We start from the raw sequence: 27429 nt of genomic DNA on the forward strand, positions 1-27429 counted from the left end.
GATTTTGTTCATTAAAGTACTTTTTACAACTTTCCTTCATTCTTGTTTTCCCAGGGCATGATAGAATGGACTATAATCAGCCAATTGCTAACTGTGAGTGCCTTCCTTGTATTACATGCACCAAGGAAGCAATTTTTAATTCACCTGTGCCTTAAAACCTGCCCTAATGACACACATGGATTTGCAGAATCTCTTCCCTAGTCACTGCTGCTTACTTCTCAGCTTTTAAAAATATTTTTCAGCACACATCATTAAATTCTGGTACTCTACAACCAGGTCTGAATTTTAACAGTCTCCAGGTCTGTGGAATGGATTTTAAAGTGAGATTGAGGAGGATGACATGCAGAAAGAGTAGCAGGTAGAAAGAAAATTAGACTGAGGCAGAAAAGGCAAATAGTGTGAATTTGGTAACAAGTTGACACAAATACTAGGCCCGAAGTTGCGATGGTTCTGTTCCGTTGACGAAGTGAGGCAGGGTGGAACTTCTGCTTGTCATTCTTGTGCGTTGACCCACCATAAGTTGCGGGGTCTAATAATTTACATAGTAAGTGGCATGGAGGCTGTGCAAGCCCAGCCTGCAACACCTCAGACTCGTGAAGTGGCGGGAGGTAGGCTCCAAATGTTCCTTGAATGGTTGGCAGAGGCGAAAGGCCATAATATATTTACAGAAGATCTGGTGCAGCAGCAGGAGAAAAAGCTCACTTATTTAAAGGGGTAAAATTATTAGAAGAAACAGGAAACCTGCGAGAGAAAGATGACAGCAAGAGCCAATAGCAACAAACTTCAGACAGTCTGTGCTGGATGTCCTCCAACTGGAGATTATGCAGCTGAAGCGATGGGCTGCTTGGGATCAGGAGATCTGCCAAGCACATGGTACGCACCTTGTGAAGAGAAATGGCTGTGGTAGTGAGTGGCATCTCTTTAACTCCCGCCCCCCCGCCACCCCCCAACCGCCCCATACCTCTTTGCAGTGCAGGAAGAAGTTTAATGACCTGCTTCCAGACTCTTCTTTGCAGTCTCTTTATAAGTGTGGCACCCCTTCATTCTTTAACCCCTCTATGCTCTCGGACTATACTTTGAACCACTGACCCCTTCTCCCCCCCTGTTTCACCCGCTACCTACAAATGGACTTTCCCTCACAGTGTGCCATGCATAATTTAGACTGTGGTAAAAGGAAGCACTCACTGTAAATATGTATTTGCACAGTTAGGTGCCAACTTTCTCATATCATCAGTCCATTGGCAGCTAAGAAAGAGCAGATAGGAGCATTTATTTTAGTTTTTGTACCACCAACATATCAAAACCCTTCTTAATTTTGAACACCTCGATTAGTTCTCTTAACCTTCCAATTAAAAAACAGCCCTTCTTTCTCTAGTCTCTCCACATAACTGAATTTTTTCATCCCTGGTATCATTCTAATGAATCTCGTATGTACCCTTTTCATGGCCATGATATCCTCACTAACTTAGTGTGCCCCAAACTGAAAACAATGGGGCTGACTTTTTTGTTTCTGCAGCTGGATGTATTGAAATCACGTTGGGAGGATCACATGCCGATAAGAGAACTGTGAGCATGGAGCTGGTTGAATCTGCTAAATGGAGTGGCAACAGGAATTTGGTGAGTGTGGGAATTCGGTGCAGAGGGGGAAGGAAGTGCTAATTACTTTAAACAAAGGGGGCAACAGTAAATATATAAATAATCAGAGTAATTAATTAGATCCAAGGAGATAACATTAAAATTAACTAAGTAGAGGATATCAACATTAAAGGGATCCAAATTATATTAAATAAAAATCTGGTATACATAAATAATTGAATATTAAATAGGAGTAAGGGGATACTAAATTAAAAACATATATATAAAAGCCCAGTAATTCCGGTCCCAATGCGTGAGTATGGATGGGGTACTCACGCGCGGGCCCTTTGAAAGTGTCGGATTTCAGCATGCACAGCGCATGCGTGGGAAACAGGCATTTCCTCCAAGGGGTTCAGAGGTCCAACGCATGCGCGCAGGACTCTGCGCGCATGCGTTGAACTTCCTTCTTTTTGACAGGTTTGCCAGTGTGTAAGGGCCTCAACTTTTTAGAAATGTAAAAAGGAGACGTAAGGAGTTGATTCTTTAAGGTAAATTGTCTATTATTTAAAATTATAACATTTTTTCCACAGCTTTATTGTTTTTAGGACTTTACAGTAAGGTAAGTGTATTTTTAGACCCGATTTCTTAAAAAATTATTTTTTTCAAAAATTTGATTAATTGTTTAAAATAGTTTTTTAAAGTTATTTATAGTTCATTTAATTAGTGGGATGTTTTTTAAAATTTTATTTAAAGTTTAAGTAGTGTTTTGGGCACCCGTAGTTTTCATGAGTTTGACAGTTCTTACTATCAAACTCATGAATGAATTTTTCCGTCCCCTGATTGGCTGCCCAGTGCTCACCTGATCCCAGCCGGCACATCGAACTAACTACGCTGCTGGATCAGGCAAGCACAGCGCGCCGACAGCTGAACCGGGCCAGTGACAGGAATTCCAAGCAGGCCCAGGCTTCAGCTGTTGGCGCGCTGGGTAAGTGCACATCAGGGGCTTGCAAGCGCGGCAAGCCCCCAAACCTAATTTCTGGGCCAACATAAGTAGATAGACTTTTAAGCAAAATGATGGGACAGCTGAGACCCGTTGTCTGCAATTCCTGTGCCATGTGGGAACTCCAGGACGCTTCATGTGTCCTGGGTAACTACGTGTGCAGGAAGAGCCTCCACTCGCCCCAACTCAAGCTCAGGGCTTCTGAGCTTGAGGAGTGGCTGGCGGCACTGCAGGGCAGTAGGGAGGCTGAGAATTTCCTGGAACACAAGCTCCAGAAGGTGATTGTTATGTATTGGGTGTTCTCCTCCCACCTGTGGTGGCGCTGTCACAGCAGATAAATGGTTGGGCTGTTCTCTTGGTTAAGTTTAGTTCTCTTTGTTCGGTACTCTCTCCAGAACCTTCTTTTTGAATAAAGCACTTCATGTTTGAATCTCTGAGTTCTGAGTCCTGAATTGTGCCTAGGTAGAAAGGTACAGACACAACAGATCGGATGAATCTGCATTGTGGGAACTTTCTTGTTTTCGACTACAAAACACTCGGAACAGAGATTGCAGCATCACATTAACGTTACGGGTTCAGTTAGTAAACAGAAAATAAAATTTGAAATGTGAGATGGCTACTATATTAGGAAACATCGGTGATTTTGATGAAAATGTGGAGCAATGGAGCGCTTTTATGGAACGTTTTGACTATTTTGTTTTGGCGAATGCGGTGGCAAACGAAAAGGTCGTGCCTACCTTTTTGAGTATAATGGGGGCAAAGACATTCAATTTACTTCACAGCCTTGTACAGCCAGATAAGCCAGGAACTAAAACATATAAACAACTAGTGGAAATTCTTGGAGCACATTTTTCACCAAAACCTCTGGTTATTGCTGAGAGATTTAGATTTCACAAATGGAATCAAGAGGAGGGGGAATCAGTGACGATGTTTATTGCTGCTTTAAAAAGGTTGTCAGAACACTGCGAGTTCAAGGAGGTGCTGAATGACACCATTAGAGACAGACTTGTGTGTGGTCTGCTAAGTGCAGCCACACAGAAGCGCCTTCTTACTGAGGACAACCTTACTCTTGAAAAGGCCATTGAAGTTAGTGTCTCCATGGAGATGGCGGAAAAGGAGGCTCACCAGTTGAGTTCAACAAGGAGAGTTCACAAGGTGTTGTCTGAGCCTAAAGGTGCGCGGAACGGCACATGTTACCGTTGTGGGAAAACGGGCCATCACGTGAATGGCTGCTGGTGTATGGAGCTGGAATGCCGAAATTGTGGCAAAAAAGGTCACATTGAACGTGCCTGTAGAGGTAAAAAAAGAACAGACAGAGCTGGGAAGCATGAAAGCAAAATGTCTGTATTTGGACAAGAGAAGAAAAAGAGTGTTCATTCAGTGCAGTATGATGGAACAAGCAAAACAGAGGGGAGTGACACCTCTGAGGAGGAAGAGGTGCACATACTGACGGTTGCAGGTGGTCCAAATGGCTACTGGGTGTCACCACTGGTGGAGGGACAATCAGTGCGGATGGAGGTGGACACAGGCGCGGCTGTGTCCCTTGTTTCAGACACTGTCTACAACAAAATGCTAAAGCATCTTACCCTTCAGCCAACAAACATTGTGCTAAAGACGTATACCGGCGAACCTGTGGCCATGAGAGGCGTCATTGAGGTGACAGTTAAATTGAACGGACAGACTGTGAAACTGCCACTATATGTGGTAAAGGGAAATTACCCATCTCTACTGGGACGTGCGTGGCTAGAGAAAATCACGCTGGACTGGCCTGCAGTCCGCATGATGTCAAAAGGGGAGTCAGGTCTGACTGCAGTTTTAAACAAACATGCAGAACTCTTCAATGGTGAACTTGGGAGCATGAAAAAGATCAGTGTGAGACTGGACATTAAACTGGACAGCAAGCCGAAGTTTCACAAAGCCCGACCTGTACCCTATGCAATTAGTCCAAAAGTTGAGGCTAACTTGGAGGCCTTAGTCGAGAATGGAGTCCTGGAGCCCGTGAGCGTGAGCAAATGGGCCACACCCATTGTTCCTGTCCTGAAAAAGGATGGATCTGTTCGAATCTGCGGGGATTTTAAAGTGACTATTAACCCGGTGCTGTCTGCGGAACAGTACCCTCTTCCCCTCATTGGTGATCTTTTTACGGGCCTGGCCGGAGGGCAAAAGTTCAGCAAAATAGACTTATGCCAGGCTTATCTACAAATGCATGTCAATGACAAATCAAAGGAGCTGCTGACAATTGTGACACACAAGGGGCTATACAGGTACTGCCGCCTTCCGTTTGGAATTACGTCGGCCCCTGCTCTATTCCAAAGGGCAATGGATCAGATTTTGAGTGGACTGCCAGGAGTCCAGTGCTACCTGGATGACATCCTTGTCACTGGGACAAATGAGGAGGATCATCTTCTGAACTTGGATGCGACACTACAGCGCCTGAAAGAGTACGGAATCAGAGTTCGTAAAGACAAATGTGAATTCTTTCAGTCTTCAGTCGAGCACCTGGGGCATGTGATTGACGCTACTGGCCTGCATAAGGCGCCGTCAAAGGTCAAGGCGATCGTGGCGGCCCCAGCACCCCAGAATGTGAGCCAGTTACGTTCATTTCTGGGGCTACTTAACTACTATGGGAAGTTTATTCCAGACTTAGCAACATTGCTGAAGCCATTACATCAGCTGCTATGTCAAGGCAAAACATGGAAATGGACTGAACTGTGCAACGAAGCTTTTGCCCAAGCAAACAAAGCATTGCTGAAGTCGGAGGTCCTGACACACTTCGACCCAAAGCCACCCATGCAGCTAGCATGTGATGCATCACCATATGGAGTGGGAGCAGTCATATCCCACATCATGCCTTCTGGGGAAGAGAAACCTTACGCCTTCGCATCACGCACCTTGAACAAGGCCGAGAGTAACTATACGCAGATTGAGCGCGAGACCTTGGGAATCGGTTTTGGAATTCGAAAATTTCATCAGTACCTGTTTGGGAGAAGGTTCACACTCCTGACGGACCACCGTCCATTGACTTCAATCTTCGGGCCCCACACCGGAATTCCGTCTCTTGCTGCAAGCAGGATGCAAAGGTCGGCTTTACTGTTGTCAGGACACACATACGACATCAAATATCGCAAATCAGACTTGCACGGCAACGCAGACAGTCTCTCGAGACTGCCCTTGCCTGTTACTCCCCCAGAACCTCGTCAGATAGACATCTTCTACTTTAGACAAGTGGAGGGAGCACCTGTCACTGCAGTTCAGGTGCGAAGGTACACCCGCAATGATCCAGCGCTGTCTGAGGTAATGGGCAATGTCATTCGAGGGAGAGCGATAGGAGATTCTCCTAGTTTGAAACCTTACATTTCAAAAAGAAATGAGCTCTCTGTCCAGGCAGGTTGTCTTCTTTGGGGACGCTGTGTCATCATTACGCCACCTCTGAGGGAACCTATACTGCAACAACTTCATACAGGTCACAGTGGGGTGGTTCGGATGAAGGAAATGGCAAGAAGCTACTTCTGGTGGCCAGGTCTCGATGGAAATATTGAGGAGAAAGCCAAAACATGTTCCCCATGTCAAAGGGTCCGGAATGTTCCACAGCTGGCAACCCTACACCCCTGGGATTGGCCTGAAGAAGTGTGGCAGCGAGTACATGTGGACTTCGCCGGTCCTTTCGAAGAGAAGATGTTTATGGTGGTTGTGGACGCTCGTAGCAAGTGGCCAGAGGTCGCTGTGATGAGGTCTACCATGGCAGAGAAAACAATTGAGAAACTTGGTGAGATGTTCAGCCATTATGGCTCACCGGAACAACTCGTAAGTGACAACGGTCCACAATTTGTATCACAGGAGTTTGCAACCTTCCTGCATGTGAATGGTGTCCAACACATCAGGTCTGCGCCCTATCATCCCTCTACTAACAGCCTGGTAGAAAGGTTAGTGCAAACTTTGAAGCACACCTTGAAGGCATCGCAAGGTCAGGGCTCAATCCACCAGCGTCTGAACAGCTTCCTGTTGTCCTACAGGAACGAGCCGCATGCCACAACCAAAACTTCCCCCGCTTCGCTCATGATGAAAAGGCAGTTGCGGACAAGTTTTGACTTACTCAAACCTCCAAGGGCAGAGCAGGTTGTCCATCGTCAACAACAAGCTCAAGTTGAAAAGAGAGAGAAAAGAGCCAAGGAGAGACGGTTTCATCCTGGAGAGCACGTCCTAGCTCGAAACTACAACACTGGACCGAAATGGGTTCCTGCTATGGTGATCGCGCAGACGGGCCCTGTGTCTTACACGGTTGAGACTGCTGAGGACGTCGTCTGGAGAAGACACACAGATCAACTGTTGCTAGGAGCAGAGACAGCCACAGAGGCTCCAATGGCTGGTTGGCCTGAACTGTTTCCGGATGATACTGCAAACCAGCATCCTTTGCCACAGTGCTCTTCTCCAACACAGGAAGTCAAAGAGACTGTTCCACCTGTGCAAACTCCTGACTTTCGACTGACACAGGCACCTTCTCTATCTAGGCCTGTGTCAATGCCTACTGCTGTGTAAGCCAGCGATGACCGCCGGTATCCTGTCAGAGAGCGGCGGCCTCCAAGACGCTTGGATCTGTAGGCTTAGTGACTTACCCACAAGACTGGGGCAGAATAGACCCCAGGGTAAAGTCAGGGTTTGAGGAAGTCTACCTCTACCCTTGGTTAGTTGAGTGCATTGAAAGTAACTTACCTGTTGAGGAATAATGTGGACCTTTCATTTAAGAGGGGAGGAATATGTTATGTATTGGGTGTTCTCCTCCCACCTGCGGTGGCGCTGTCACAGCAGATAAATGGTTGGGGTTGTTCTCTTGGTTAAGTTTAGTTCTCTTTGTTCGGTACTCTCTCCAGAACCTTCTTTTTGAATAAAGCACTTCATGTTTGAATCTCTGAGTTCTGAGTCCTAAATTGTGTCTAGGTAGAAAGGTACAGACACAACAGTGATCACCTCGCAGTTACAGAGAGTGCAGGAGGATAGTAAGTGGGTGGCCATCTGGCAGGATATGAAGAAGCAGGCAGTGCAGGAATCCTCTGGTAGTGTGGCACTCTCAAACCAGTTTTCAGTGCTGAATACTGGTGAGGGTGACGACACCTTGGAGGAGTGCATCCTCGGCACTGTGGGGGAAATGACTGCACAGGGGGGCACAGCAAAATGTAGCAATGCAGTAGTGGTAGGGGATTCGATAGTCAGGGGGATATACCACCGACGTGAGTCCCACAAGTTGTGTTGCTTCCTTGGTGCCAGGGTAAAGGACATCTTGAGGGGGTTAGGGTAACATTCAGAATTTGTGGTCATGTGGGAACCAATGGCATAGGAAGAAAAAGGGTTGAGGTCAGAGCTTCAGGAGCTAGGGAGGAAGTTAAAAAGCAAGACCTCAAAGGTAATAATCTCTGGATTACTCTCAGTGTCACGCGCTTGTGAGTATAGGAATAGTAGGATAAGACAGGGGGCACGTGGCTGGAGAAATGGTGCAGGAGGGAGGGCTTCAGATTTCTGGGGCATTGGGACCAGTTCTGGGCAGGAGGAACCTGTTCAAGGCGGATAGGTTGCACCCCAACAGAGCTAGGAACAACATCCTTGCAGGAAGGTTAACTAGTGCTGTGGGGGAGGGTTTAAATTAATTTGGCAGGGAGTTAGATACCAGGATGAAACATTAGAGAAGAGAAACAAGGTGCACAGAAATAGGAGTGATAAGAGAGGGGGCAAATACGAGGCAGTCTAAGATGGATTTGGAGTGTGTAAATGCACGTAGCATGGTAAATAAGGTTGGTGAGGTGCAGGCATAAGTTGCCACATGGGACTATGATATAGTGGCAGTAACAGAGTCCCAGATCAAAGAAGGGGAGGATTGGGAACAATATTCCTGGCTACAAGGTATTCAGGAAAGATAGGGAATTAAAAAAAGGAGGGGGTGGGGGCATTATTGATCAAATAAAATATTATAACATTGGAGAGTGATAATGTAGTTGAGGGGTCAAAGACAGAATCTATTTGGTTAGAATTAAGGAATAATAGAGGAGGAAATATTATGTTACCAGTAATATCTAGTAGGCCACCAAATAGTGGGAAGGGGATAAAGGAGCAAATTTGCAGGCAAATTAAAGAAAGATGCAAGAACTATAGAGTAGTGATAACGGGGGACTTTAATTATCCTAATGGAGACTGCGATAGTAACAGTGCAAATGACAAAGAGGGGGAGGAATTCCTGAAATGTGCACAAGAGAACGTTCTTGATCAGTGTGTTTCCAGACCAACGGGGAAGGAAGCATTGCTGGATCTAGTCCTGGGGAATGAAGTGGGGCAAGAGGAGCAGGTTTCAGTGGGGGAGAATTTGGAGAACAGTGATCATAATATCGTCAGGTTTAGAATAGTTATGGAAAAGGACAAGGTACTATCAAGTGTAAAAATTGTTAACTGGAGGAGGGCTAACTTCAGTGAGCTGAAAAGGATCTGGCCCAGGTGGATTGGAATCAAAAATTGGTAGGCAAAATAGAATTGAACAATGGGAGGCCTTCAAAGAGGAGATGGTTTGGGTACAGAATAGACACATTCCCACGAGGGGGAAAGGAAGGGCAGCCAAAGCTCGAGCTCCCTGGATGACTAAAGATACAGGCCTAGAGTTTACGCTAGTTTGGGCTGTTTTATCTGCACTCTCCAGCTGAAATCGGCCAAATGAGCGCAAAAGATCGCAGAATTTTAAACACAAGTTTCTACGATCTTCAATGCTGGTTTAAAGAACATTGTCTGGAAGCCAGCCCCGCCGACAAAACTGACCACGTTTCCAGATCAAATTAATGAACATAGCAGGTTCTCGTCGATGTTGCCCGTTTGCGGCCAATCGAGAAGGGTCTTCAAATTGAGCTTGATTTCTTCAGCACACAGGCAGGTTTTAAAAGTTTTTACATACTAAAAAATATTTAATTTACTAAAAAACTGACTACGGTACACCAATGAAACTAATAAATGGTTCAGTATAGTTATTTTTAAGTCATTTTCAGTGATTTAAAATCAGGTTACTCACAGATGGAGGGCGAGACACTCTTATTAAAAATACTTATTTTTGCTTTCTCAGCTGTATTAATAAAACTGCATCAGGTTACCACTCTTAAATGAATATTTTTTAATGCAAAGAAAAGAAATGATTACGTTCTATTATGCTGACCGATCGCACTGGCTCCTGGAAGATTTTACATTTGTGATTATGCAAAAGAGTTTGGGTGGATATTTGAACCGTAACTTCACTTCAGAATAACAGCGCAATTTCAAGTGCCTAAAGCCAAAACTCTACCCCATAGAGAATAAAATGAGATAGAAAAGGAGGCTTATGACAAATGTAAGGTTTATAATATGGTAGAGAACCAAGCTGGATACAGAAAGTACAGAGGTGATCTAAAAAAAGGGAATAAGAGGGAAAAAGAGAGAATATGAGAGTATGAGAATAAATTAATGGCTAACATAAAAGGGAACATATAAATAGTAAAAGGGTTGTCAAAGGAAAGGTGGGGCTGATTCAGGACCAAAAAGGAGATCTTCTTGTGGAGGCAGAGGGCATGGCTGAGGTACTAAATGAGGACTTTGCATCTGTCTTCACTAGAGAAGAGGATGCTGCCAATGTAGCAGTAAAGGAGGAGGCAGTAGCGATGTTGGATAGGATAAAAATAGATAGAGGGGAGGAACTTAAAAGGTTGGCAGTCCTCAAAGTAGAAAAGTCACCCGGTCTGGATGGGATGCATCCTAGGTTACTGAGGGAAGTAAGGGTGGAAATTGCAGAGGCTCTGGCCACAATCTTCCAATCCTCCTTAGATATGGGAGTGATCCCAGAGGATTGCAGGATTGCAAATGTTACACCCCATTTAAAAAAGGGGAGAGGGATCAATCCGACAACTATAGGCCAGTCAGCCTAACGTTGGTGGTGAGGAAACTTTTAGAGACAATAATCCATGACATGACTAATTGGCATTTGGAAAAGTATGGGCTAATAAATGAAAGTCAGCATGAATTTGTTAAAGGCAAGTCATGTTTGACTAACTTGACTGAGTTCTTTAATGAAGTAATGGAGAGGGATGATGAGGGTAATGTGGTTGATGTTGTGTATATGGGCTTTCAAAAGGCGTTTGACAAAGTACCACATAATAGACTTGTTAGGAAAATTAAAGCTCATGGATTAAAGGGACAGTGGGAGCATGGATACAAAATTGGCTAAGGGACAGAAAGCAGAGAGTAGTGGAGAGAAGTATATAGTGGTGTTCCCCAGGGGTTAGTATTAGGACCACTGCTCTTTTTGATATATATTAATGACCTGGATTTGAGTATACAGGACATAATTTCAAAGTTTGTAGATGACACAAAATTAGGAAATGTAGTAAACAATGAGGAGGGTAGTAACAGATTTCAGGAGGACATAGACAGACTGGTGAAATGGGCAAACACATGGCAGATGAAATTTAATGCAGAGAAGTGTGAAGTGATACATTTTGATAAGAATAAGGAGAGGCAATATAAACGAAATGGTACAATTTTAAAGGATGTGCGGGAACAGAGAGACCTGGGGGTGTACGTACATAATTCTTTGAAGGTGACAGAACAAGATGAGAAGGCTGTTAATAAAGGGATCCTTGGCTTTATTAACAGAGGAATAGAGTACACAAGCAAGAAAGTTATGCTAAACATTTATAAAACACTGGTTAGGCCCCAGCTGGAGTATTGCGTTCAATTCTGGGCACCAACTTTAGGAAGGATGTCAAGGCCTTGGAGAGGGTGCAGAAGAGATTTACTAGAATGGTACCAGGGATGAGGGACTTCAGTTATGTGGAGAGACTGAAGAAGCTGGGGTTGTTCTCCTTAGAGCAGAGAGGGTTAAATGGAGATTTGATAGGTGTTCAAAATCATAAATGGTTTTGACAGAGTAAATAAGGAAAAACTGTTTCCAGTGGCAGAAGGGTCAGTAACCAGAAGACACAGATTTAATGTAATTGGCAAAAGAAAAAAGGCGACATGAGGAAACATTTTATTATGCAGCAAGTTGTTGTGATCTAGAATGCACTGCCTGAAAGGGTGGTGGAAGCAGATTCAATCATAACTTTCAAAAGGGAATTGGATAAATACTTAAAGGGAACAAATTTACATGGCTATGGGGAAAGTGCAGGGGAGTGGGAATAAATAGATAGCTCATTCAAAGAGCCGAATGGCTTCCTTTTGTGCCGTATCATTCTATCATTCTATCCATTAAATGGACAGAAAATTAGGTGCACTCCTTTACAGGAGTTTTAAAAGCATAGGGGATAATTTTAACTTTGAGAGATAGTGTAAAATGGGCGATATTGAATTAGATGCCCATTATACACTGTGCCCAAAGTCAACAGAAGGGAAAATCCAGCAGGGCCGTTCGATATTGCCCATTGCCCACTATCGCCCAAAGTTCAAATTACCCCATAGTGTATTACGACAAGTTTAAAAAAGTGGTCTGAGACAGTAGGTAGTTAAGCTGCTAATGAGATCATCTTGATGTTGCTTCATTATTGATTGTAAATAATAAGCAATCCAATGGCTTGTCTCCATAATTAATAAACACCTCACACCTATTGTATTGGAAGGTTTTTGATCTGTGAACAGTCAGAAATGAAGCCAAATGTCAGACACCTGTAAACAATCTAGCTTTTTCAGCAGACACTGAGGCAGAAAGGCATCAGAAAAGGCAGGCTTATAAAGGTCAAATGCAGAATAGTTAGATTGTTCATCAAGATGACCCACTGATGTGGGGTAGCATGGTGGCTACAGTATTTTTATATTATTATATAGAGATATAAGTTGTATCGATTAAACAAAGTGAACCTGATTCTAACTATTGCTCTGTATGTTCACATTACTGTGGAATAAAACAGCTTAATGATTCAAAACAAGCCTCACCATCTAATGCTAATTTAGTCTGCCTTCAGAGAGATTGAAGAAAAACAAGTGAAAAGACATAGATATCAGTTAGGTCACAAGGGAGTTTCATTGTTACAGCCCCGGAATGCCCATATTGTAAATTATAAGTAATGTAACTAAAAATACCTCTGCCAAAACTTTTGTCCCAAAACCTAGGAAAAAAATCCGTACAAAAAGAGTAGAAGAAATATGTGGCGCCATAAATCTGCACTCAAATTAGAGTTTCACATTGCACCAGTCAGGAAGCAGAGGACTCCTTTTAAATGCTTGCTTTCTGTCTGCATTAAGCAGGACTCCCTGCAAGATCAATTTATCAATTTTATATAGCAAGACTAATGCACAGCATATTCCTTGTGAGAATCACAGGAAATTGTGCACATGTTCATGCGCTTACCTGCATCTCAGTAACACTGATTTTAAAATTGTAATGAAGTTTACACCTGTGTTTGTTGAAAACCTCACTCATTCATCTCCTCCCAACCCATCCCGTGTGAGTGCGGCACATTCTGAACAGAGACCAGGCGACTGGAGATTGGAAGCATTAGCAGAAACATGTTCTGGACAGCTTCTCATTGTTGTTATGAATAGCCCCCCTCCTCCAAAATACAAAATGGGAATTATGGCACGAGGACCAAAAAATGATTTTTTAGAATTAGGTTGCAGTCAGAAGTGGTTATTATTAAAGTCTAGGAAAAAACCATTCTGATAAAAAAAAATCTACATGCATTGCTAAATCTGCATTCACTCTTGTGCTGTAAAATAATGTTTGATATGCAATTAAATATTGCGGACTAGAAATTCGACTCCATAACGCCCGTTTTTTTGGCGTTAGAGGTGCCGTTTTGTGTCCAAAATGTTGTCTAAGCAGTGTGCACGCACTACTGGTGTGGGCCACACTAGACGCCACTTTGGTGAGGGCGCTAGTGTTGGCGCTGGGATCGTGCGCCACTAGTATGCTGTAATGCTGATTTGACGCCAGCGCTGCCATTTTCAACCTCAAAGCTGGAGCCAATGCCCTCTTTTAACCTTGCACAGCTGAACATGCATTCAGCAGCTGGAAGGACCCCACACCAGTGCTATTTAAAGGGATCATCACCTACTTACAGGTTAATTGCTGATTGATTTCTACTAGCCGTTGTTGGTAGTTTGTCGAAGTGTTTGGTGCTTTCTAGACTTCTTTAAGCTTGCCTAACATCTACAAGGAGTGGTGTGGCATGCGCTCAAGAACTTGGTACCGACTTGCAAGGTGTCTGCTCAGACCCGTTGCTCCCAAATTTGGGTGCATTGTTTGTACCCCCTTGGCAGCATGCCAGGGAAAATGAGCAGAGGCAACACAGAGAAGGACAAGCTGCTAGAAGAGGCAGGAGGAGGAGGGGGAGGGGGAGAAGGGCTCTCAGCGGGAGGCCATATCCACCCAGGGTCTTCAGGGAGCTATTCTTCTACCTCAACTTCAGTGAGGAACAGTGTATGCAACGTCTCTGTTTTATTAATGTAAGAAATCACACAACACCAGGTTATAGTCCAACAGCTTTATTTGAAATCACAAGCTTTCGGAGCGCTGCTCCTTCGTCAGGTGAAGTGGAGAGATGCATAAAAACACAGCTTATATAGTCAGAGAATAATGTCAGATGTTTACAGGTAATCTTTCTAACTGCCATTTATCACACCTCGGCAGAGAGATAATCACAGCAATCAAAGGTGTAAATGGTGTCCAAACAAGTCAGTCAGGAAAACATTACATCAAAGTGTTCTTTGATGTAATGTTTTCCTAACTGACCTGTTTGGACACCATTTACACCTTTGATTGCTGTGATTATCACTCTGCCGAGGTGTGATAAATGGCAGTTAGAAAGATTACCTGTAAACATCTGACATTATTCTCTGACTATATAAGCTGTGTTTTTATGCATCTCTCCACTTCACCTGACGAAGGAGCAGCGCTCCGAAAGCTTGTGATTTCAAATAAAGCTGTTGGACTATAACCTGGTGTTGTGTGATTTCTTACATTTGTCCACCCCAGTCCAACACCGGCATCTCCACACCTGTTTTATTAAGGAAGTGCTCACTGAAATCTGCCACCTGCTGCAGGCAGACTGTTAGATCCGTGTGTTAATGGAGACACAGAATGCAGGAGTTGATTTAACAAGTGTTTACTGAACAAAGTCTGGAGGTGAACTAACTACACGAGACGCTACACAGGCTTATATACCCGAGTGGTCACTACCGGTACCACAATATACAGGGGCTTCAAAAACATAGTTCCTCTTAAAGGTACATACACTACAATTCCTCCCCTTTTAGACAAACAGTACACAACATTTTAAGTAATCATTAAATAACATTTTTACAAGAACAATAATATACACATTTGCTGAAGTTAATCAATTACAAATTCAGTCTCTCTGGAGGCTTCCTGACTCGGTCCGGATAATGCCTCGGTGGTGTAGTAGGTTCTTTTGGCAAGGTCGATTTGGCTTCAATGCCAGTGTCGGGTTCATCTGGTTCCAGTATCACTGGATCGGAGGTAGATTCTATGGGTATCTCTGCTTCATCACTAAGCGTATAGAGTTGTGGTGTAGGTTGTCCTTTTTCGGAAGACTCTATGATCTGGTCAGCATGGCGCCTTATTATGCTTTCTCCAATGTCCACGGTATACATCAGTGGTCCTAGTCGTGTGCAAATAGTTCCAGGCTGCCATTTCTCGGTACGGTAGTCCCGGGCCAAAACTGGTTGACCTATCTGGAAGGTTCTAGTTGGCCTTTCATTCATGCTTTGAAATTGCCGGTTCTCTACGTCCCTTCTGATGTTTGGCTTGACCAAATCCAGCCGGCATCATAGGCTTCTATTGAAAAACATCATGGCGGGGGTTTGGTTTGTAACCACATGTGTTGCATTCCTGTACGCAAACAAGAAGTTATCTACCTTATGTTGTAGATTTATGTCTTCATTACCCATGGCCTTTATGGCCTTCTTGAAGGTCTGGACAAACCTTTCAGCCAATCCATTGGTGGCGGGATGGTATGGGGCGGACGTGTAGTGCTTAACCCCATTGTTTTTTAAGAACTTCCTGAATTCTTCGGATACAAATTGTGGTCCATTATCAGAACAGATCTGTTCAGGCAGCCCATTCCTGGTGAATATGGTCCTTAATACTGTGATGGTTTTTTCCGTGGTGGTGGAGGACATCTTTATTACCTCCGGCCACTTGGAGTGTGCATCCACCGCAATTAAGAACATTGAGTCCATAAATGGACCAGCAAAGTCGATATGTACCCTTTGCCATGGAGATGAGGGCCACTCCCATGGATGTAGAGGGGCTTGTGGTGGGGCGTTTTGGACCTTCTGGCATCCTAGACAGCTCTTGGTCATTTCTTCGATGTCTCCATCGATACCTGGCCACCACACAAACGCTCTGGCTAAGTTCTTCATTTTCACTTCACCCAGATGCCCCTCGTGAAGCTCCTTTAGCACTCTATCCTTGAGTTTGGGTGGAATCACCACTCTGGATCCACACATCAAGGTTCCTCGGCACACTGACAGCTGTTCTCTTCTTTGCGAGAATGCTGGCAACAGTGGTTCGCCATGTGCTGGCCATCCCTTCACCGTTAAATCGTAGACTCGTGAGAGAGTCGGGCATTTCGCGTTTCCTTTTCAATGGTAGAATTTGTCACCGGTAGACATTCCACTATGGTCGAGTGGAACATCTCCAATGGGTCCACTGTAGGCACCTCTTCCACCGTTGGCAACGGTAGGTGCGATAACCCGTCAGCATTCCCATGCTGTTTTGTTCCTTTGTATTCTACGTCATATTGGTGTGCCCCTAGGAAAAGGGACCACCTCTGTAGCCTTTGCGCTGTCATAATGGGAACGCCCTTTTTAGGGTTGAATATGGAGGCGAGGGGTTGATGGTCAGTCAACAAGGTAAATTTTTGTCCGTGTAGGTAATGGTTGAATTTCTTCACCCCCCACACCAGGCTGAGTGCCTCCCTGTCGATCTGGGCATAGTTACGCTCAGCTGAGTTCAATGAGCGTGACGCAAAAGCTATCGGCCGCTCCGAGCCATCAGGGAATCTATGCGATAATACCGCTCCCACGCCGTAAGGGGATGCATCGCACGCCAGTCTGATTGGCAGTGATGGGTTGTAATGAGCCAACACTTCCCTGGACGTGATCAAGCCTTTGCATTTATGGAAGGCACGTTTACAGTCTTCACTCCATTTCCAAACTACTCCCGTTTGTAGCAGTGCGTTAAGAGGGTGCAGAACCGTCGACAAGTTTGGTAAAAATTTATGATAGTAATTTACTAATCCCAGGAATGACCTTAATTGTGAGACATTTTCAGGCGCTTGGGCCTTTACGACCGCTTCAACTTTTTCAGGTGACTTATGCAACCCTTCTTCGTTAATGACATGGCCACAATATGATACTTGTTTCTGGAAAAATTCGCACTTGGGGCGATTTGCTCATAGGCCCCGTTCTCTCAGCCTCGTGAGCACCTGCTCCAAGTTGGCAAGGTGCTCGTTGTCGTTTTCTCCTGTTACAAGGATGTCATCTAGGTAGCATTGAGTCCCCGGAATCCCTTGCAGGACTTGCTCCATAGCTCTTTGCCAGATAGCCGGAGCTGATGCCACTCCAAAAACCAGTCGATTGTACTGGTACAGGCCTTTGTGTGTGTTTATCGTGAGATACTTTTTAGAGGCCTCCTCAACCTCCATCTGTAGATATGCCTGTGCTAAGTCAATTTTGGTGAAATGTTTCCCTCCGGATAGTGAGGCAAAAATATCTTCTATCCTCGGAAGAGGATACTGTACCATGTGAAGAACCAGGTTTACAGTCACCTTGAAGTCCCTACAGATGCGAACTTTTCTCTGTTCTTCAGATTTATCATTATTCAACGTTTTCTTCATGACCGGGACGATGGGTGTTGCCCACTCGCTCCAATCTACCTTGGATAACACGCCTGCTTTTTCCAAATTCTCCAGCTCTGCCTCGACGGCTGGACGAATAGCGTATGGCACCGGCCTTGCCTTAAAAAACTTGGGAATTGCCGCATCTTCCACTTTTATTGAGGCAGTGGCGCCTTTCAGGGTTCCTAGTTCCTGTTGAAACACTTCTTTGGCGTTAGCCAAGATTTCTTTTAATCGTCCAGGTATGATGTCATCATTGTTTTTTTTCTTACTGGTCACCGTCAGTGCCTGAATGGAGTGCCAGTCTAAACGTATATTTCTGATCCATTCACGTCCCAACAACGGTGGAACACCATCTTGCAGAACGTATAAATACAACTTCTGTATTTCCTTGCCGTTGTATACAACAGGCACCCTTATTTTCCCTCTGGGGTATACTTTCTGCTCCGTATATGTCTTCAAGATAATGGATGTGTCTTTCAAAGGTATATGCGAAAATAGCCGCTCGTAATCCCGTCGACTCATGACGGTCAGAGCTGATGCTGTATCTAGCTCCATTTTGACTGGGGACCCCGCTATCGTGAGGGTAACCCAAATGGTCTGGTAATCTTCTTTGGCAATTACATTATGTAATTTGAGACAGCTTAGTCTCTTGTTTCCGGAGTCACTATCGCTCTTCTGGTCTTCGGAGCTACTGTCCGTCATCATTTGTACCTTTCTGTACTTTTCCTTATTGACCTTTTTACTGTCAGCGGATTTCTTTCCAGATCTGCATACACGGGCAATGTGTCCCACCTTTCCGCATTGCCTGTGTAATACCCACTGGAAATGTTATGTACGCTAAGTATGGTTATCAATCTTTAACTTAGACACTGTATTATCATTGTTATAAATCCCTGGGTTAAAGTTGCCCATGTGAAGGTACGGCAAGAACTTTTAAGGACACAATGTGACTAAGAGCAGACTTTCCATAATTCTGCACCAGTATCAACTGTTGCAGACAGTGAGGCTGCGCAGTCTCCAGGCAGAAACCCCAGGAGGAAGGGGTGGAGTCGGGTTTTTCGAGCGGGAAACGCGAGCGACTGGAAGAAAAGAGGGCAGGAGCTCTGAAAAGAGGGCTCAGGAGGCAAATGGCTGCCGCATCCCGTCCCGGGCTTCCAAACTCGGCCGCCGCCCTTCGTATTAGTAGCTCTGCATCCAGAACTCAAAGTGGGATTCAGTGATCGTGAAGAGGATTCAACGAAGGGGTTCGGAGTCGTAAGTCTTGCAGACATTATACATACCATGAGCTCCAACTTAAGCGCGCCAACGAAAGAGTGCACTCGAATTTGGACACAGGGACAGATCCTCCTTTGAATCCATATAAATGGAGAATGTATGTTTATTATGTCTAGATTCATTCTAATGTATGCAAATGTCTAATTTAGGTCATTGACCCGTAATCTTCTTATACTGTCTGACGTTAAAACTATAAAGTAAGATAATTAGAATTAAGCCATTGTAGTAGTGATCTCCTTACTGGACTATAGAATACTGTCTACAACAGAGACCACATCTCACATATATCTAGAGAACCGTGAAGGGGTTACATTCTGGGGGCTCGTCCGGGATTGTGGTCTATTTATGTCAGTAAACTAACAGTATTGAATGCTCATTGCTAAGAGAGTGGTTTGTGGTTTCTACTGGGCTGTTTGAGCATAAAAGATGGATGTTATTGAGGTTGAAGCTTGGTGCAAATGGAAGCAGATAGCTACTACCCATGCCATTGTGCTGAATGGTGTTGCTAACGATGACCCTGATGATGTCTTGCTAAGGGCTCTGAATTGTGTCAAAGCCTTTGGAAAGGTTAGGATAGTTGAGCGCTGCTTGGATACAGCTACCAAGAAGCAGTTTGTGTTGATCCAGACATCAGAGAACCTGAGAGGTCATGGTTTACCTGAGGCAGTTGGGCTTTCTGAAGAGGCTGGTCCCTGGCCAGTTCAGTTTGTCCCTATTACTACTAAGGAAGAAGAAGGGTTTCAGACCAAGTTGTTGTCATTCTTGTGACAAGAAGGAAAGACTGTTGCTGATGTCAAAGGTCTGATAGGTCCTTCGGCCCTGGATATGAACACTCAGTTGGTCAGTGCCATTAGTTCTCTGGTGGATAAATGCACCAATCTGCCCTTTGAGGCTCAGGGATACCGTAAGCTCCGTATGTTCTCAGGAGTGAGACCAACTCCCAGTGGGGAAGAGGAGTACGATGCCTGGGCTGAGCAGACCCTGCCTCTGCTAGAGGAATGGCAGTGCAGTGACAATGTGAAGAGGCAGAGAATAGTAGAAAGCCTTAAGGGTCCTGCTGCTGACATTGTAAGATTCTTAAAGGCGCAGAACACCTCTGCTATTTCCTATGACTACATGCAGGCTCTAGAAACTGCCTTTGGAACTACTGAAACCATTTCAGATTTGATGGTCAGATTCAGAAGCACATTCCAGTGTGAGGGAGAGAAGCTGTCCAGTTATCTGCTGAGAATAGACAAACTGCTGCATTGTATGTTACGGAAAAGAGGGATTGAGTTGCCTGAAATGAATCGATTCCGCATTGAACAGGTTGTGCGAGGTGCATTGCTCGAAGACGTGACTGCTCTTCGCATACGCATGACCCATAAGTTGCGAGATCCACCTACCTTCACTGAGCTGCTAAGGGAAGTCAGAGAGGAGGAGGATATGCTTCAGGCCCGGAATGTAGCAAAGAGTGCTGTGATGTTCAAGCTTGTGACTCCTGTTACAGTTCCTACTCCTAAGGGTGATGTCAACCCTGAGATGGAACAGCTGAAGAAGGAAATAAATGTCATGAGAGCCGAGATGGCATATTTTCGGTCTAAGCCCAACATGGAAAGGGATGACGCACGGGTGCAAAAGGTTGAACACCCTGCGAAGTCTAACAGCAAAATGAATGATTCCTCTAAAGAATATCCCCATGAAGGAGATAAACCTGGAGTCTTTTGTTATAACTGTGGAAAGGATGGACATTTCAAGCGAGAATGTAGAGGTGAGGAAAATCTAAAAAAAGTAAATGACCGTCTCATAAAACTTACCAAGAAGTCGGGAAACTACAAAGGGGCACAGTAACGGAACGGCCTGCTGTCCCTGTAGTTAAGACACGTTCCGCTAAGTGCAATAATAGATGAGGGGATATGAAAGACATCATACCTGAAGGTTTAGTAGGGCCGAGTTCTGCTGTATCAATACAGATTGAAGGCATTTATACTAAAGCTATCCTCGACACGGGTTCTCAGGTTACCATACTGTACAGATCCTTCTATGACCGATACTTGACGCATTTGCCGTTAACCCCAATCAGTCTTCTGCAGATCTGGGGCCTTAGTCCTGCTGATTACCCATATGATGGCTATTTGTCGCTGAGGTTGGAGTTCTTGGAAGCTGATGTAGGGACCACTGAGACCATTGATGCACTTGTGTTGGTTTGCCCTGACCCCATGGTGAAAGGTGAGGTTTCCATACTGGTTGGCAGTAATACACCCATAGTGAGACGACTCCTGACAAGCTGCAAAGAGCAGGGAGGTGAAAACTTCTTGAGCACCAGACACATTCACCCTGTTTTCAAAAAGGCTTTTGAGAAACTGCCTGAACTTTCTTCCGACGTAGATGATAGCAAAAGAGGAACTGTGTGGTACGTTCGAGCCAAACCTATCACCCTGCGTCCTGGAGGAGTAGCTAGAATCCCTGGGATACCAAAATTCCCTGGAACGCCAGGTACTGAAGCCATTCTGATAGAGTCACCTGATGATCCTGCAGAAGAGTCACGGTTTCCAAATGAGCTTCTGGTGAGACCAGAGTTGCAGACCCCGACAGCTGTGATGTCAAGGAGAGTTACAGTGACCATGAGGAATATGTCAGGCAAAGGAATCACATTGAGGAAAGGAATGCCGATTGCGCATCTGTTTCCTGTAAATGTACTGTCGTCACATGTGAAGGAAGAGTCCAAAGTTAACTCAACCGGAGATCTGACACCCTCCTCCTTCAACTTTGGAGATTCATTCGTTCCTAAAGAATGGAAGGACCGATTAGTCAGGAAGATGATGGAGCGTGTTTTGATTTCTTTTTGGGTTCAATAAAGACTCATTTCTGAAAGAGAATGTTGTTTAATCTAAAGTCTTGTTCAAGACTTTCTACAGCATTTTACAGAACACACTATGCTGTGATGCAGCTAGAACAAAACTGAAAGTAAAACTCCTCTGGACTGCTTGTCTCTCACATGACCTCTGCTGGTCAGGCACAAGTAATCAAAAACACAGACAAATATGCTGTAAGGCATAAGTAATCAAACACAGACAAATATCATCACTATTTGCTGATATCATTACATCTCCCTTTCTTAAAACAAAAGTATTTTACTTTTAACTAACAACATTTAATGAACTTACATTATCATTATCATGATCAAGGTTTTTTACCCTTGCTTTGTGTGTTCACATGAAATATGTCAATACACTAGAACTTGAAGAAAGAATAAGATAACATTACTTCCTTCTTTAACAATAGTCCTTAAATTTGCTCAATGAGTCTCTCAGGAGGCTTCACGTGTCTTGAGGATTTTCTGATTGATTGTCCTTGAATCTGAGTTGTTGCCTCAGATGATTGGTTCTCAGCTGTGTGATCAGGTTGTTCACCAGTATCAGTCTCTTGACCTGCTGTGGCTGGTCCCATGAGAAGATCTCGATGATTTCTTCTCAGAACAGCACCCTCATCTGTCTGAATGGTGTATGATCTTGGTTGAACTTCACTCAGGACAGTTCCCTTCTGAGTCCATGTGTTTGTTTTGTCTTTCAACCTTACTTGGTCACCAGTGTGGAGTTCAGGTAGGTTTTGTGTTCCTCTGTCATAGTAGTACTTCTGCTTTTCTTTCTGTTGCTCTTTGAACTTCCTCACTTTCTCCCCCTCTTTTGTTTTCAGGAGGTTCTCCGGGATGGGTAGGTTTGACCTTAGCCGACGTCCCATCAGGAGTTGGGCTGGTGACATACCACACTCGAGCGGCGTTGTGCGGTATACAAGCATGCTCTGGTCGAAGTCAGTGCCACTGTCTTTTGCCTTGTACTTCAGTCTTTTCACTGTGTTTGCGGGCTCTCCTGGGTCAACAGCTCTGGACAACGTGTCTGCTGTATACATCAGCTTACCCGGTGTGTACGCAACATTCAGTTCATCATAGACTGTCTCTCTTTCACTTTCCACAATGAGGACTCTCTTTACCAGGTTCAGTCTCTCACAGGCTTTTAAGCCTAGTATGGCTTGCACATCCTTTGGCACCACGATTAATGCTAGCGTGTGCTCTCTGTCCTTGTGTGTTACTTTGACAATGCATTTTCCTTTCACTGGTATATCAGTACCTGAGTATCCGGTCACTTTCACTTGTATTCCATGTAACTTTGGTCTGGGTCTCATTCTCTTAAAATCGGTCTCTGATATCACATTAACTTATGCTCCAGTGTCCAATTTAAATGGAATGTGTATGTCATTCACTTTTAGTGTCAACATCCAGTCTCTTTCTTTTTTGTTTTCAGACACAACATCTACATAGAATTCCTCTATGTCGCTTGCATCTACTGCATGGACCTTGCTTTGTTGCACTTGGTTCTTGCAGCAACGGGCATAATGGTTGTTTTTGTTGCATCTATTGCATGTTTTACCATATGCTGGACACTTTCTTGGTAGATGCTGTATACCGCATCGACTACATGACTTCCGATTGTCTCTTTCATTTTCGTTTGCTGGCCACGTCTCTTTTTTCACATTGGTGCTCTCTTTGTTAAACGGTTTGTATCCGTTCTTTCGCACTGCATCCACGTTGCAGCTACTGTCACTGAACAGCTCCTTTGCCTGCAACTTCACAGTCTCTGTAACCCTACACAGTGCTATGGATTTTCCCAGGTCTAGATCTTGCTCTCTTAGCAGTCTTTCCCTTAGACCATTATCTCGAATACCACACACCAGTCTGTCTTTTATCAGTGAGTCTGTGAGTCCCCCAAATTCACACGATTTGCTCCGGTTTCTCAGTTCAGTCACATACTGATCAATAGTCTCGCCGATTTTCTGTACACATGTGAAAAATTTGTGCCTCTCAAAGGTCACGTTGCGTTTAGGTATGCAGTAGGCCTCAAACTGTTCCATTATTTTATCTAGCTTCATCTTGTCTCCATCAACATCAAATCTGAAGTTATTATACACCTCGAGCGCTTCATCACCCACGACATGTAAAAACACAGACGATTTCTGTTTATTACTTTTATCGTCAGCTCCGATTGCTGATAAATACAACCCTACACGTTGTTTGAATCTCCTCCAATTTTCAGCCACATTACCGGTCAATTGAAGCGTCGCCGGTGGGTGTAAACCTTCCATTTTTTCACTTCGTTAGCTATTCTCTAATGGTAAGCAACGATGTTCTCTTCTGGCTTGCTAATATGTGGAGAGCTGATTTCGCTTACTTGCCACAACTGCTTTCACTGTCCCATCAAGTTGCTAACTTCAGATTTTTTCTCTTTCAGCCACTTCTGACATCATGTTTTGATTTCTTTTTGGGTTCAATAAAGACTCATTTCTGAAAGAGAATGTTGTTTAATCTAAAGTCTTGTTCAAGACTTTCTACAGCTTTTTACAGAACACACTATGCTGTGATGCAGCTAGAATGAAACTGAAAGTAAAACTCCTCTGGACTGCTTGTCTCTCACATGACCTCTGCTGGTCAGGCACAAGTAATCAAAAACACAGACAAATATGCTGTAAGGCATAAGTAATCAAACACAGACAAATATCATCACTATTTGCTGATATCATTACAGAGCGGAGAGGAGTTTTCTCTACTCAAGAGTTTGATGTTGGTTGTAGTAAGAGTACTCGCCATTCTATCAGAATTACCGAGGATAAACCCTTTCGGGAGAGGTCTCGACGGCTGGCACCAGCTGACATCGAAGCAGTGAGACAGCACCTGTCGCAGTTAAAAGAAGCTGAGATCATTACCGAGTCCAGGAGTCCTTATGCATCTCCTATAGTGCTGGTGAGGAAAAAGAACGGAAAGATTCGGATGTGTGTGGACTTTAGGACGCTTAACAGACGTACTATTCCCGACCAATACACCGTTCCAAGAATTGAGGATGCACTGGCTTGTCTTAATGGAAGCAAGTGGTTCAGTGTGTTGGATCTCAGAAGTGGATACTACCAAATACCGATGAGTGAATCGGACAAAGAAAAGACAGCCTTTATATGTCCAGTTGGGTTCTACCAATTTGAACGGATGCCACAGGGAGTTTCAGGCGCTCCAGCAACTTTTCAAAGAATAATGGAACAAACAGTTGGGGACATGAACTTGCTCGAAGTATTGGTGTACTTGGATGATATCATTGTGTTTGGGGCAACCCTTGAAGAACACAAAGCTCGGTTGCTGAAAGTGCTTGGTCGCCTGGAGGATGAAGGTCTCAAGCTATCATTGGACAAGTGTCAGTTTTGCCAAACATCCGTGTCCGATGTGGGGCATATTGTATCACAGGATGGAGTAGCCACAGATCCATCCAAGATCGAAGCTGTTACCACATGGCCCAAACCGAACACAGTGACTGCCTTGCGGTCACTTCTTGGGTTCTGCGGATATTACAGGCGCTTTGTGCAGGATTACTCCAAAGTGGCCCATCCTCTGAATCAGCTGCTGGCTGGTTACCTCCCACCAGCCGAGAGGAAGAAAAAGGCTAAAGGAGAAGAGAACAAGGACTATTTCAAACCCTCTGAACCTTTTGGTGTTAGATGGGATGAGAAATGCGAAGAGGCCTTCCACACCTTAAAGCAAAGTCTTACTCAAGCCCCCGTGTTGGCTTTTGCAAACCCACAGCTGCCATATGTGCTACACGTGGATGCCAGTCAAGAAGGGTTGGGTGGTGTGTTGTATCAGGACCAAGGAGCAGGACTGAGACCTGTAGCGTTCATCAGTCGCAGTCTTACGCCATCAGAGCGTAACTACCCAGCTCATAAGCTAGAATTCTTGGCGTTGAAGTGGGGTTGGTGGATAAGCTGCAGGATTATCTGTATGGAGCGAAGTTTGAAGTCAGGACAGACAATAATCCATTAACCTATGTGTTGACTTCGGCAAAACTTGATGCCACCGGCCACCGCTGGCTTGCTGCACTATCTGCTTACGACTTTAGTCTCAGGTACAGGCCTGGGAACCAGAACATTGACGCAGATGCTCTGTCTCGTCGCCCACACTACCAGAAACCAGAGTGGAAAGATGTTGCTTCAGCAGATGTGAAAGTAATGTGTCAGATGTCCGTGGTACCTGGACCAAAGAATTCATTTCATGCCCGAGAGATTGACCACTTGGGAGCGTCAATGCATGCTGTTCCCCAGGCATTTTGCAACCTTTCCAGTTTGGATGTACAAAACTTACCCATGTTGTGTTCATCTGAAATATCCAAAGCACAACAGGAGGGTCCCTGTATTCATGAGGTGTTTTCAGCTCTCTGTCTGGGTGATATTACACAGATCGACAAATCAAAACATCCTGACTGTCGTCTGCTCCTAAGAGAATGGGACCACTTGGAAATTAAAGAGGGAGTGTTGTGTAGAATCACTCACCCACCCACTCAACCATGTCATTCACAGTTGGTCCTGCCTGAAAAGTACAGGGAAATAGTGATGAAGTCTTTGCATGATGACGCAGGTCATCTGGGAGTAGATAAGACCTATGGGTTGGTCAAGGACAGATTCTATTGGCCGCGTATGAAGTCTGCGGTTGAGGAGTTCTGCAAGTCCTGTGCACGCTGTGTCCAGAGAAAGACTTTACCTAAAAGAGTTGCTCCTCTGTTTCACATGCAAAGTGATGGACCTCTAGACCTTGTTTGTATGGATTTTCTGTCCATCGAACCCGATTCCAGCAATACCGCAAATGTCTTGGTCATTACAGATCATTATACTCGCTACGCCCAAGCTTTTCCCACAAAGGATCAGAAAGCATCCACCGTTGCCAAAGTGTTGTGGGAGAAATACTTCATCCATTATGGACTGCCAAAGCGAATACACAGTGATCAAGGTAGAGACTTTGAAAGTAGACTTATACATGAGTTGTTGTCCATGCTCGGGATTGAGAAGTCAAGAACAACTCCATACCATCCTCAGGGAGATCCTCAACCTGAGCGGTTTAACCGTACTTTGTTAGACATGCTTGGAACGCTGGATTCAAAGCGAAAGAACAAGTGGAGTCGGCACATTGGACATCTTGTTCATTCTTATAATTGTACCCGAAATGACGCTACTGGTTTTTCACTGTACTACCTCATGTTTGGACGTGAAGCGAGGATGCCGGTGGATTTGTGTTTCGGAGTATCCAGTGATGGCACATCACAGAGAACTTACCTCAAGTATGTATCTGACATGAGAAAGGAATTGCAAGCTGCTTATGAACTTGCTGAGTCTGTTTCTGCCAAACAGAATAAAGGAAATAAGCAGAGGTATGACCAGAAGATCCGGTTTTCCCAACTCATGCCTGGTGACTGAGTTCTCATACAGAACCTAGGACTTCAAGGGAAACGTAAGTTAGCAGACCGCTGGGCTTCTACACCTTACATTGTTGAAAGTCAAATGTCACAACTACCTGTGTTTCGGCTAAAACCTGCAGGTGGGAATGGACCCATAAAAATACTGCACCAGAATCATATCCTGCCATTGAGACAGCAAGTGCGTCTGGATCCGCCAGCGGATAATGAGCCGACACCTAGTAGGAGAACCCTGCAGAGAAGAAGAAGGAAAAAAATGAGAAACCAGGAAAACTTTGTTCCAGAAGACAGAAAACCCATGACACAGTGTGTGGATCATGAGGAACCTGATGAGTCAGAAGATGAAGAATGGGATCTATGGTACGACCTCCCAGAAAGACGCATAAGACAGAATCTGGATGAATTGTCTGAACCATTTAGCTCAGACTTGGACATGGTCTGGGAAGAACCAGATGCTTCCGAGAAG

This window comes from Somniosus microcephalus, chromosome 12, assembly GCF_052327205.1.
Source record: "Somniosus microcephalus isolate GS21.2 chromosome 12, FLI_Smic_1.0, whole genome shotgun sequence".
Classification (NCBI taxonomy): Eukaryota; Metazoa; Chordata; class Chondrichthyes; order Squaliformes; family Somniosidae; genus Somniosus; species Somniosus microcephalus.